The following is a 12,410-nucleotide window of genomic DNA, read 5'->3' as shown; positions in this document are numbered from 1 at the left end:
GAAACGATATGGTAATTTTGAACTACATCAGCTGTGCAACAAATGGGATAACACTTTCGTGGTAAAATACAGATTCTCGTACTTTTTCGGGTTCAGTCCCGTCCGGGATTCGAACCCACACCGCCAGAGTGAATAACCTAATCTCCAGCACACAAAGTCAGCGATCTAACCCATTCAGCCACCGAGACTTGAAAAATGAAAGTCCGACAACTTGTAGTCTAGTTCACGTACGTTGTGTACCCCTCTGACAAGTGTGAATTGGCACTTTGTGTGCTGGTGATTAGGTGCCTCACTCTGGCGGTGTTGGTTCGAATCCCAGACGGGGCTCAACCCAAAAAAGTACGAGAATCTGTACTTTACTCAGAAAGCGTTATCCCAAATTTAACATTTGTTACATTTGACCACTTTCTAAATGGCATTGTGTGTACATACGTCTGCTGTGTAAAGTAGCGTCTGTATCAATAGGGTTTAATTGTACACTAATATATCCCCTTGAACAATTATGGCAATCATTGTGGGGGACATTTTGTCTGGATATTGTCCGGATTATCTTTTTCTGAAAAATATATCAACCTCTACCTCCACAACCATGATGACAGCATTGTCCCCAACTCCCAAGTACAACACTAGATAAGGTATAGTGCTTCCCGCCATGATAAACCCATCATGACGCGTTGTTCGCGGGTTTGACAGACAAATCATCCGCCGTCTAGACAGGATTAGACTAAGTCTACTGTAAACAATAAAGCTTTGATGTGATATAAACTGCAGGACAAATGCTCCTTAAAGAGTCTATTCTGTTGATACAACAACGATGGGTTGGAATTGAGTTACGTATAGTATATGGGAACGTTAAGGGCACTAGGACTGCGTGCAGCTGTTGATGTATTCGATGTATTCGGCATGCCTCTTGTGTGCATTTCTCTATAACTTGTGAAATAATCACTGATCTCCACTCTGCACATCGAATCGCAACTTTGAGGACTGGGCCACTCGTAGCCCCCTGTTTACAAGAGAGCATGATTCAGCTAAGGTATCGCTATGACAGAGCAATATAATTGTTAACAAAAGAGGACGATTTGGTTCTAGAATTTTACAGTGAGTGAGTGAGTGAGTGAGTTCCTTTGTTTGGAAGCAAACATTTACATTGAAAGAACAACCAGTAAATCAGTGTTTACACCAGAGCATGTTTCGAGTCCCAAATACCCGAGTTAAGAATAACGAATCAACTCCAATACGACTCTATGACAAGACCTGAGAGAGCAGCTATATATGTTGACATGAAGCGAGAGCGCCCTTCATAAGCTCACCGTTCAAATATATATCAACGTTTTATATGCAAATAATATATCGAAAAAGCATGACCTGAACCGCCTATATTTAAATAACAAGAACTATTTTCGTAAGACCATAGTCCGTTAGGGAGCTACGTTGAAATTACATGGTTTGTGACAACCGGAGTCTTTCCGGCTTCTGCCCTTCATTGACGCAAAACACGCTCTGATGTGACACACGGAGACTGAATTAGACAACTAGGGGGAAGATCCTTTAAACATACACAGAATGTAGTACTTCCTTCCCCACTTCCTCTCACACTCACCCGCAACCACGTTCTTCCTCTCTCTCCACGTTCTCTAATCCCCGTTTAACACCAATCACCAATCACCGCTAGGTCCCGTCGACTATGGCGAATCGATCCAATCAACTTTGCATAGTCTACACTGAGGGCTTTATGATGTCATGCGAAACGCAATCTCCCAAGACCCAGATATCTTTCCGTTGGTATGTTCATGTTTTGTCCTGTTTACGAAATTGAAACATTTTTTCCGTGACTTCATCTGTGAAATAATTGCCACATTTTATGTGTCATTCTGATCGTTATGAGCCGTGTACCCATTCACGATGGATGAGTTCAGACTCATTGTTGATGTCGGAGAATCATTAGAGCGTGCGTTGCAATCACATTGTTATTGATATTCTGCAGTATCACATCGACTTATGAAAGAGATTTCAACATAAATACTTTAAAATGACACACTAGGTTATTTTATAGCCTATGCCTGATCTAACAGTGTAAATTTAGCTGATGCATTTAATTTGGATGGCTTCTCCAGTACGGAACGGGCGAACGATCAGTCAGGATCAAATGTGACTATATTATATGGTGTTCATTTGAGCTTGTCGATGACACTGCATTGCAAACAGATGGTTTTTGAAATAAGTATTTGACAACAGTTCAACCGCCTTATGATGCCGCCGCTTGTAATTTCAAATCCATTTACTGACGCAAAAACTGCTGGTACTCTACTTGAAATGATTATACAGAATTCAATATAAACTCTGACGTAAAAAGTCATGTGATCATATACAAATATTGACGACCGTACATTAATAACAATTGTGATGATATGTACTACACGACCTTGCACACTGACAATCGACTATGCACGCAAATAAACATTTTGTAAGCCTGATTCTGTTTTTTTGGGGGGTATGAGTGAAACATATGAAATTTTATTTCCCTTTCAGAGCGTCTACAGCGTTCATTTTCATACAAATGTAAATCTTCAAAGTAAGAGCGACGATATTTTATTTATGAATATCTGAACAATCCAACTGTGAGATCCATGAACATGATAGCCTTTAAGAGAGAGAAAGTGAGAGAGAGAGAGAGGAGAGAGAGAGAGAGAGAGAGAGAGAGAGAGAGAGAGAGAGAGAGAGAGAGAGAGAGAGAGAGAGAGAGAGAGAGAGAGTATGTTATGTATGTATCACATTTTGCATTTATATAAAACAATACATCATTTAAGAAATAACGTTTGATCTACACCCATATGTAGTGATAAAAAATATAATTTTGCCCTGAACTATTATAGTTATTAAAAGCGACAAAACTAATATCACGCTTGCTTCCGAGTGCTTTGAGGTAATGTGACACCGTCGTGACGTCAGGCGATTATGACGAAACTCAAAAGGTGTACTTTATCGCAGGAGCCAAGCATCTTAGAATTGAACCTGTAAATGCAAAACCCTTCATTGTTAGGTTTATGGGACACAAAATCACTTGAAACGGGATAAAATTGATAAGAAATATCGTTAGGTATACACACCAGATACTATATATCATATTGAGGAAAAAATACATAGTATAGTTCTAAATGATGCGCATGTAACCACTTAGAACGGGTTATATCACCACGTTTAACAACATACCCTGTCCTCTGTTACAGTCAATTGTAAGCTACAAAGGTACTATACTCATTCGTGACCAACTCGTGTTATTCCGGGACAAGCCGAATAGCGACTTGTGCCGTTTATGCGACTGGGTTACGTCTAAGCGCAAACGGGCATAGCTAAACAAATCGTCAACTCGTATGATGTCGTATATATTCCAGATGCTATTGAAAACACATAGGAACTTACAGTGTTATATACTATGATTGAACACATTTAACTGTATCTTGGGTATAATTCTAAATTCAAGATATATGTAAAATCAAAATTTATTCTTGAGGGATTCTTTGACCGAAGTACTGGAAATCATACGCGCATTCTGGTTGGTTTGTCGTATTGTTTCGCTCATAACATTCATTGATAGGGGGATGGGTCTTGCTGCAGGTTACGGAAAGGGGCGAGTCTTGACGAATGGTACATTACAAAGACCAATGGATGTGCAATGGACACGTTAAGTACCCCATAACGTAGTACTGGTGTGGTGTTAAAGTCTACATCCAACACAAACATAGAACTACCGCAGCATGCCACGTTACAGGAGGCTCCATGACAGTTATGTGCCATTCCAGTTGAATGCATTTATTTCAGTGTATGGTTAATGGCAGTGAAGCCTATTCATAATAAGACCAATATTTGTGTATCTCAGATTTGACAAGAGCCTGTGTTTCTTTAACGCTTCCGTCTCTGTTTTCTCCGTTATCCGAACTGACATCACTTACTCCACTCAAGCGTGAGGTAACAATGTGAGCATGTAGCCGACCTGGCCTACTGGTGTCGTGTTCAGCCAATCGGGTATCTTACAATACGTAGGCCAGGCAAACTTTACTTACAATACTTAGGCCAGCCTATTTCACTAAATTATTTAGGCCTGGCTATCATTACTTACATTACTTAGGCCAGCCTATTGTACTTACAATATTTAGGCCAGCCTATTTTACTTACAATACTTAGGCCAGCCTATTGTACTTACAATATTTAATTCAGCCTATTTTACTTACATTACTTAGGCCAGCCTATTGTACTTACAATATTTAGGCCAGCCTATTTTACTTACATTACTTAGGCCAGCCTATTGTACTTACAATATTTAGGCCAGCCTATTTTACTTACAATACTTAAGCCAGCCTATTGTACTTACAGTATTTAGGCCAGCCTATTTTACTTACATTACTTAGGCCAGCCTATTGTACTTACAATATTTAGGCCAGCCTGTTTTACTGACAATACTTAGGAAGTTCTATTTTACTTACAGTACTTAGGACAGCTTTTTTTACTTACATTACATAGGCCAGCCTATTGTACTTATAAATACTAAGGCCATCCTATTTTACTTACAATACTTAGCCAACCCATTTTACTTACAATACGTAGGAAGGTCTATTTTACTTACATCACTTAGGCAAGCTTATTTTACTTACATTACATAGGCCAGCCTATTGTACTTACAAATACTTAGGCCAGCCTATTTTACTTACAATACTTAGCCAGCCTATTTTACTTACGATGCTTAGGCCAGCCTTTTTTACTTACAATAGTAAGGCCAGCCTATTTTACTTAAATACTTAGACCAGCCTATTTTACTTACAATACGTAGGAAGGTCTATTTTACTTACATTACTTAGGCAAGCCTATTTTACTTACATTACGTAGCCAGCCCATTTAACTTACAGTTCATAGGAAGGTCAATTTACTTACATTACTTAGGCAAGCTTATTTTACTTACATTACTTAGCCAGCCCATTTTACTTACAGTTCGTTGGAAGGTCTATTTTACTTACATTACTTAGGCAAGCTTATTTTACTTACATTACTTAGGCCAGCCTACTGTACTTACAAATACTTAGGCCAGCCTATTTTACTTACAATACTTAGCCAGCCTATTTTACTTACGATGCTTAGGGCAGCCTATTTTACTTACAATACTTAGCCAGCCTATTTTACTTACGATGCTTAGGCCAGCCTTTTTTACTTACAATACTTAGGCCAGCCTATTTCACTTACAGTACTTAGGACAGCCTATTTTACTTACACTACTTTGGCCAGTCTATGTTACTTACAATAGTAAAGCCAGCCTATTTTACTTTAATACTTAGGCCAGCCTATTTTACTTACAATACTTTGGAAGGTCTATTTTGCGTACAATACTTAGGCCAGCCTCCTTTACTTACAATACTTAGGAAGGTCTATTTTACTTACAATACTTAGGCCAGCCTATTTTACTTACATTACATTACATTTTTGCTCATTGAAAAGTTGTTTGATTAAGTTGTAATATGTGAAGTTATAACGTGCTCTTATTAAGCTTGTCTGTCTTGCTGTTTTTACCTCTTTTTTGTATAACGTTTTTGCGGTGAACAAATAAGCTCGCATTCGGTACTTTCCACATTATTTGTCTTTCACTTTTTTTATGGACACCTAAAAATGGTGTCCATAAAAAAGATAAAGACTGTATGCAAGTAAACTACCCGATAAAAGAAAGTATATGTAGAGCAGAGATGATCGAAAAAATCCCTCAAAACACAAGATTCTGTTATCAAGGATAATGTAATCTGGAGAGTGGTTATAGATGATCCTCCAGTCACATCCTGAATGAAATGATGATCACAACTTGAACAATGGTGGGGTACGAATTTCCAGTTTTCAACGATATCTGAAGTGTCAGGCGCATTAAACGTTCTTTCACGACACAGTTGTCCTTCTCAGTAACGTGTATGACCTCCCCGTGTCTCGATACACGCTGTGATGTTTACTGGAATCCTTTGCCGCTCTATTCTCAGGGCCTGTTCCACCTCTTGTCTGCTGGGAGGTGGAGTTGGCGACTCTTTATCTGTCCGTCAAGGTGGTCCCACAGATGCTCTATCAGATTCATGTCAGATGAATGGGCAGGCCATGGCAAAACGCGAACGTTGGGCTGGATGAGGACATTCTGAGTAAGTCATGCAATATGGAGCCTGGCATTATCATGTTGAAACACTGTACCCTGTTGTTGGTTTTGTAAGTGAGGAAGCATAACTGGCTGCGATACTTGGTCTCTGTACTGCACAGCATTCAGGTTCCCACTCACAATAACCAAATCAGTCTTCAGATGTCCACAAATACCAACTCACATCATAACGCCTCATTCACCGAATGGATGGACCTCTCTGTGAAGAAAAACTCGTCTGCCGCCGTTATTTCAAAAGCAGCTGTAACGTCTTTCCATGGAACACAGAGTTTGACGCAAATTTCCCTCTTGCCACCGACGAACTTCCCTCGCCCATCGCAGTGTCAAGAGCCGACGTTGTTCGGCCAAGAACATTCCTCGGAAGAGACGATTCGTCCAGCACGTAGTGTACGCAGTGCTGCATGTTGACGCATGCGATGTCCCAACGCTGTAGCCGCCGTCAAGGTCGCTGTTACGAATATGTTTCGTAAGTGACTGATCCGTATCTGGCGGTCTAAGTGTTGAGACCAAGGGTCGTCCTGTCCTCAAAGTATCCTGTCTCCTTCCTGTCTGTATCGTTGCATAAGCCCGTCCAAGACGTACACTTAAAACTTTCAATTTGGACCTCCATCTCCTCCATACCGGTAGGTCGAAATGTCCCTGTTCCTGTGTCTGTCGTGGCATTTCTTTTATGTGCATTTATCAAGTGTATTCCTATGCTATCAGATCATGGTATTTATACACTATTTCTAAAAGTACATTCCATGCTTTAGGATGAAAACATGTGCTTAGCATTTTTGCGTGCTGGCACGGCACCGTCATTGGTGACGCGTTCAGGGATGGGACTTCTTTTGCCTGTTTCTATGCAATCACTTTCAGAAAACTCTCTTTCCATTAATGACCAAATTTGTGGAGAAAAATGAACATTATCAACAAATACCTTCTTTCGCCGGGTTCATTAGAATGTGAAAGATGCCCTGAAACATTCATACATGCATTTATGACATTGCACATGATATTGTAAGTGGCATTGTAGACGAAATTGTAAGTGACATTATTGATGACATAATTGATGACATTGTAGATGACATACGTGATGGCATAATTGATTAAATTTTTGAGTCATTGTAGATGATATCATTGATGACATTATTGCTGCCATTGTAGATGCCATTATTGATATCATTGATGCCATAATTGATGGTATTGTAGATGACATTATTGATGACGTTATTGATGCCATAATTGATGACATTGTAGATGACATTATTGATGACGTTATTGATGCAATAATTGATGACATCGTAGATGACATTGGTGAAATTGTTGTTGTCAGTGTAGAGGACATTCGTGAGAGTATTGTAGATGATAATGCATATATATGTATGCATAATTATATTGGAGAGTGCTATGTTCCATAAGATGTAAATAATATTGATATATTCACATCATAGGGAATCCCAGTTCGGTGAGAGTGAAACTTGTCCCTATTTTGCTTGGTTGGACAATCTACATTATTTGACGTACTTAGTCATTTTGAACTAACGTTCCCCGTTGTCAGGCGAAAATGGCCCCTGTACCCAACGCTGGTAATAAGAGCCGAACAATTACGTTCGGGAGGTATGACATGACCTCGTGTGTCCCGACGCCGTGGAGCGTTGCTCATAGTATCGACCACTGGTTTACCTGGCCAGATTCGATTATTTACAGGCCACCGTTAATATTGGAATCTTGCTGACTTCATTTTAGCAACACTCCCTCGCTCACTCGGGACTACAGTGTAACGTCTAAATAGATTGAATTGAGACCATGAGTTACGGTTGAAACTGTTTGATCTGTGTTATTAATCTCCAGATCATGTCCATTAGCTCAAAGGACGTAGTCATGTCAAGATGACTGCATTTCATCTCTGAAAAGATATTTCACAATGCAATATTAAAAATCTTAAATTATTTTCAAATATTTCCTTAAATCGTTCAGAAATGACATTAAGGCGACGTAATTTGTTAAGTGTTTCATCTAATTCTGCTAAAACAGCACCTTAATGACGCTAATCAAACATATTGGAGCGGAAAATATCTCAAGGCCACTCACCCAGTCTGTTTGAACACTCTTCAAAAGAAGGATCTTTTAGATGAATATTTCCTTTATACTTTCATAGAAATACACACCCAAATTTCGATCAACGCTAAAGGAGGAGATTGAGCGAGGAGATTGAGTGATTCTGTATTTAACTTCACTCAAGTTAATTTTGAAACGTTTTATTCAATTTCAGCGATGCCTTCGGCAACTCGACAGCAATTCACATGAAGGGCCCGTCGTGACGAACATAAGGGGTTATGTAAGTCCCCGTTACTGTATCAACGCGTCTAACAGTGTCGGTAAATAAACACGACACTTTGTGAAAAAGTCATGAATAAACATTCTTTATTGTCTTAATTCCAACATAAACACGATAGGGTTACTCTGCAACAGCACAAAACATGCGTTGTCGTCTTTGTGAACGTGATGTTATACGCCTCGTGTGGCGTTAAGAATAGCAAAGACGCTTGTACTGCTGTATTTTTGTTTAACTTAACAAAGAAGTGGTTTATTCCCGATAGAGAATATAGAATGCTGTTAGACTGGTATCCTTGAGGTATTCTATCCTGGGGTTTATGTCTGCGAATATGTGTATACTGTATACATAAGTGTATACCTGACGCAGTGTTATCAGGGAAAGGCTATTATTGTGTTCTTGTGTTAACGAGGAATCTATGTAAGCACTGACAGACACATTGGATGACAAATGCCCCAAGGGGTCGTTGCACGTTGTCATTATTTTGCAAATAATAGCGACAGTATACGTCAGTATCGTCACTTCTAATAATCGATTTGCACTTTCTGAACATTCTTGCTCTTGTACGTCGATAAGGACAGAGTATATCTAACGTCTGCACAATTACTGACCCTAGTTATATAACCGAGGCCAAAGATGCCAAAAGGCGGATACCTCTTTCTTTGCTTGAGTGAGCAGGCATCATCACGCTGCATCACGTAGGTCATCTGGATATCAACTGAAAGCATACAGGGTGGTAGACGTTTACCATTTAGATGAAACCGGTACGGCGCTGGGATTCGAACCAACGTTTCTGCGGAAAATTGACTAAGGATATAGCCGCGCTCCTTATTCCTGCACATATATGTATGCGACGACACGACAGTTAAAGCACATTATTTGTAATGATTTAAAGGCGGCCTATTTATTCTTTTGTAACCCTTCACTTTGATAATAACATGTGTCATAAAAGAAGTTTACTGATAACGTATTCATAAACCGTCTAATGGGATATACCATTACGCTTTTGACAAAGGTGGAATGATTTTCCCTTTTAGGTGGTCAAAAGATCAAGCTGGATAGCCCTTTCCTGTTTTCAAAACTAGAACAAACATTATTAGTGACCCCAAGAGGTATCATCTTCATGCTTTAAACTCAAATAAATAAAAGCGATAAAGTTTACTCTATAATCACAAGAAATCTCACAAACAAACGCCTGCCGTGGAAATGCATCTGACACACCAAAGATCAGGATTCGAACTCTCTAACAAGTCATCGGATCCTGGCACGTCTAAATGACGCAATTATGCACAGCTTATTTTTGAAACTAGCTGACCACTACTGAAATGTTCATGTTAGTAGTATTACATGCTAGTAATTGATCATAGGTTCGAATTCCAGGTTTCTCCCCATTATGATCCATGGGTTGCAGAAAACATATTCACTGGTTTCCAGAAAATGGTGGCATCTACGACTCAAGCATCCTTCGGATTCCCTTCCCCATATAGCTGTCACCTTCAGTGCGTTAAACCTCACCCACGCACCGTGCACATCTTGCAAATGTGTCATATTATACCAATAATTATGGCACAGCGTTGTTTAGAATATGCGGTAACGAGGAATCAACCACAATTTCAGTCTGGCACAATTCACACGAGCGTGCCATGGCACAAAGCCAGACACAACATCACAGAACAATAGAGTTCTGTATCCCACGTGCACCATCACCACGCTGTCGATGTGCTTGTATCGGGATACGTCAAGGGGTATAATAGCGTCAATTAGTCCCAAGGATTTATCGTAACGTCGCTGCTTGGTGCTTGATAAGCAAAGGTCTACACATGTCTTCTTATCTGATATGGCCTCCTAGACAAAGGGGAATCATCAAGGGACACATGTGTGAGTGGTTGAGTTATTTGCTGTCACGATATGTACACGCAGCATTGTAGAAAATAAGATTTAATATTTTTACTGGTGATCAATAAGTGGTAAATTCGCGTGGTAGACTCAGCCCGGTGTTGACTGAGATCCGGATTAATAGTCCGGTTTTGATAGAATTCGCTGCATGTTTTTTTTATCCACGAAACGTCTTGAACTTCCAAATGTAAATAAAATACCTCACATACTGATTACAAAAGAAATGCATTGTTTGATAGTAATTAACAGTAATGGATTTATTACAACACTAATGCATTGTTTGATAGTAATGAACAGTAATGGATTGATTACAACAGTAATGCATTGTTTGATAGTAATGAACAGTGATGAATTAATTACAACCGTAATGCATTGTTTGATAGTAATGAATTGTTATGAATTAATTACAACAGTAATGCATTGTTTGATAGTAATGAACAGTGATGAATTAATTACAACAGTAAGGCATTGTTTGATAGTTATGAACAGTGATGAATTAATTACAACAGTAATGCATTGTTTGATAGTAATGAACAGTGATGAATTAATTACAACCGTAATGCATTGTTTGATAGTAATGAACAGTGCTGAATTAATTACAACAGTAATGCATTGTTTGAAAGTAATGAACAGTAATGAATTAAAATGCTTAAAATTGCTTAAAATGTGTTAATAATGCGTGGATATCACTTTACTTTGACAGTATCAGATGACACGTATCAGGGGACTATCAGAAACGTAAAGCTATGGAATACTGTAAGGGACATTCTCGCGATCTCGCATTCTCGTGTTTTTGGCATATTTAGCTCTTTTGCAAAGGTCGAGATCGCGAGAATTCGAGATCGCGAAAATGTCCGTTACAGTATTTTATAGTTTTGAGAAACAGGAAAGTGAAGTTAGCAATACAATACAGGTGTGACAATAGCCTTTCTTCGAAATATATGTTAAAATGTGAAAATGGTAATTAAAGCAATAACATTTTAATTGCGTTTCTTTGAAAGAAGTCTTTCATCAGTTTTTGAGACAAGGGTAGTGAGGTTCGAGTTACAACTGTGACCATAGACTTTCTTCGAAAAAATATATAAAATTTGATACATTTTGTGTCTGCAATAACATTTTGTCGTCGTATCTGCAGAAAACATTGGCAGAATGTCGTGAATATATTATAAATAGAAGTGTGCCATTGTCCAGGTACGATAGTTCAGTGGCTATTCATTTGCTATGCTAAAGCTTTTTTATTATTTAAATAGTAATTACATATGTACGTGCAGTATCTAATACATATAAAACATCCACGCCAGACAATAATAAATCACGGTTCTCCGTCGAAACAGATTCCATTGGGCGTAAAAGGCCAAATAGTGATGTAAACATGTAACTCAATCGAAATTATATGAATAGATGAAAATCAGTGATGACGCCAGGTGTTTGCCAAAAGGGTTAACATGTCCTACCCTACCGGTGACGAGCGAACGCTTTAACCACTAGGCTACCCGACCGCCCCTTGTGTACAAGAAAGCGGTTAAAATATGTTCTTTTTTTCAATGCAGTGGTTGGCTGTATTAATGTCTCGGCTCAAACATTTTTTTTTTAGTTGAACACTAAACAATGTATCAGTGAATACATATCGTCTCAACATTGAATACCTACCTGTCTTAAGACTAAACAGGGGCGGTAAGGTAGCCTAATGGTTAAAGCGTTCGCCCGTCACGCCGAAGACCCGGGTTCGATTCCCGACATGAGTACAATGTGTGAAGCTCAATTCTGGTGTCCACAGCCGTGATATTGCTGGAATATTGCGAAAAGCGGAGTAAAACCATGCTCACTCACTCACTCAAGACTAAACAAACAATGGTAGGTAGGTAAAACATAAAGGCAGCCCACATCCCACTGACCAACGTAAACAATAAAATTCCCAAACCATGAACATGCTACATCTGTTCTCCGACACAGAAGCCCTTGACATTTTGGGAGACAGCCACGCGCGTGTTATGAAATGCGGGCTTTACAAAGTGCAAGGTC

The 12,410-nt window shown here is 39.1% G+C and overlaps 1 protein-coding gene across 5 annotated transcripts in view; it reads right to left on the bottom strand.

Annotated features, from left to right (window-relative positions):
- Positions 1-12,410, bottom strand: part of LOC139473958 (arrestin domain-containing protein 2-like) — a 142,141-nt gene that overhangs the window by 127,377 nt on the left and 2,354 nt on the right. The window contains exon 1 of one of the 5 annotated variants that reach the window (XM_071256807.1): positions 1,601-1,678. The exons of the other annotated variants lie outside the window; for them this stretch is intronic. The gene's annotated coding sequence lies outside the window, so the exon portion shown is untranslated. Of the gene's footprint in view, positions 1-1,600; positions 1,679-12,410 lie in introns of those variants that run through there. 5 annotated transcript variants of the gene reach the window in all.

The sequence above is a fragment of the Haliotis cracherodii genome, unplaced genomic scaffold (genome assembly GCF_022045235.1).
Source record: "Haliotis cracherodii isolate W230 unplaced genomic scaffold, xgHalCrac1.p SCAF_3, whole genome shotgun sequence".
NCBI lineage: Eukaryota > Metazoa > Mollusca > Gastropoda > Lepetellida > Haliotidae > Haliotis > Haliotis cracherodii.
Note: the sequence above shows the minus strand (reverse complement) of the source record. Positions and strands in the feature narration are given on the sequence as shown.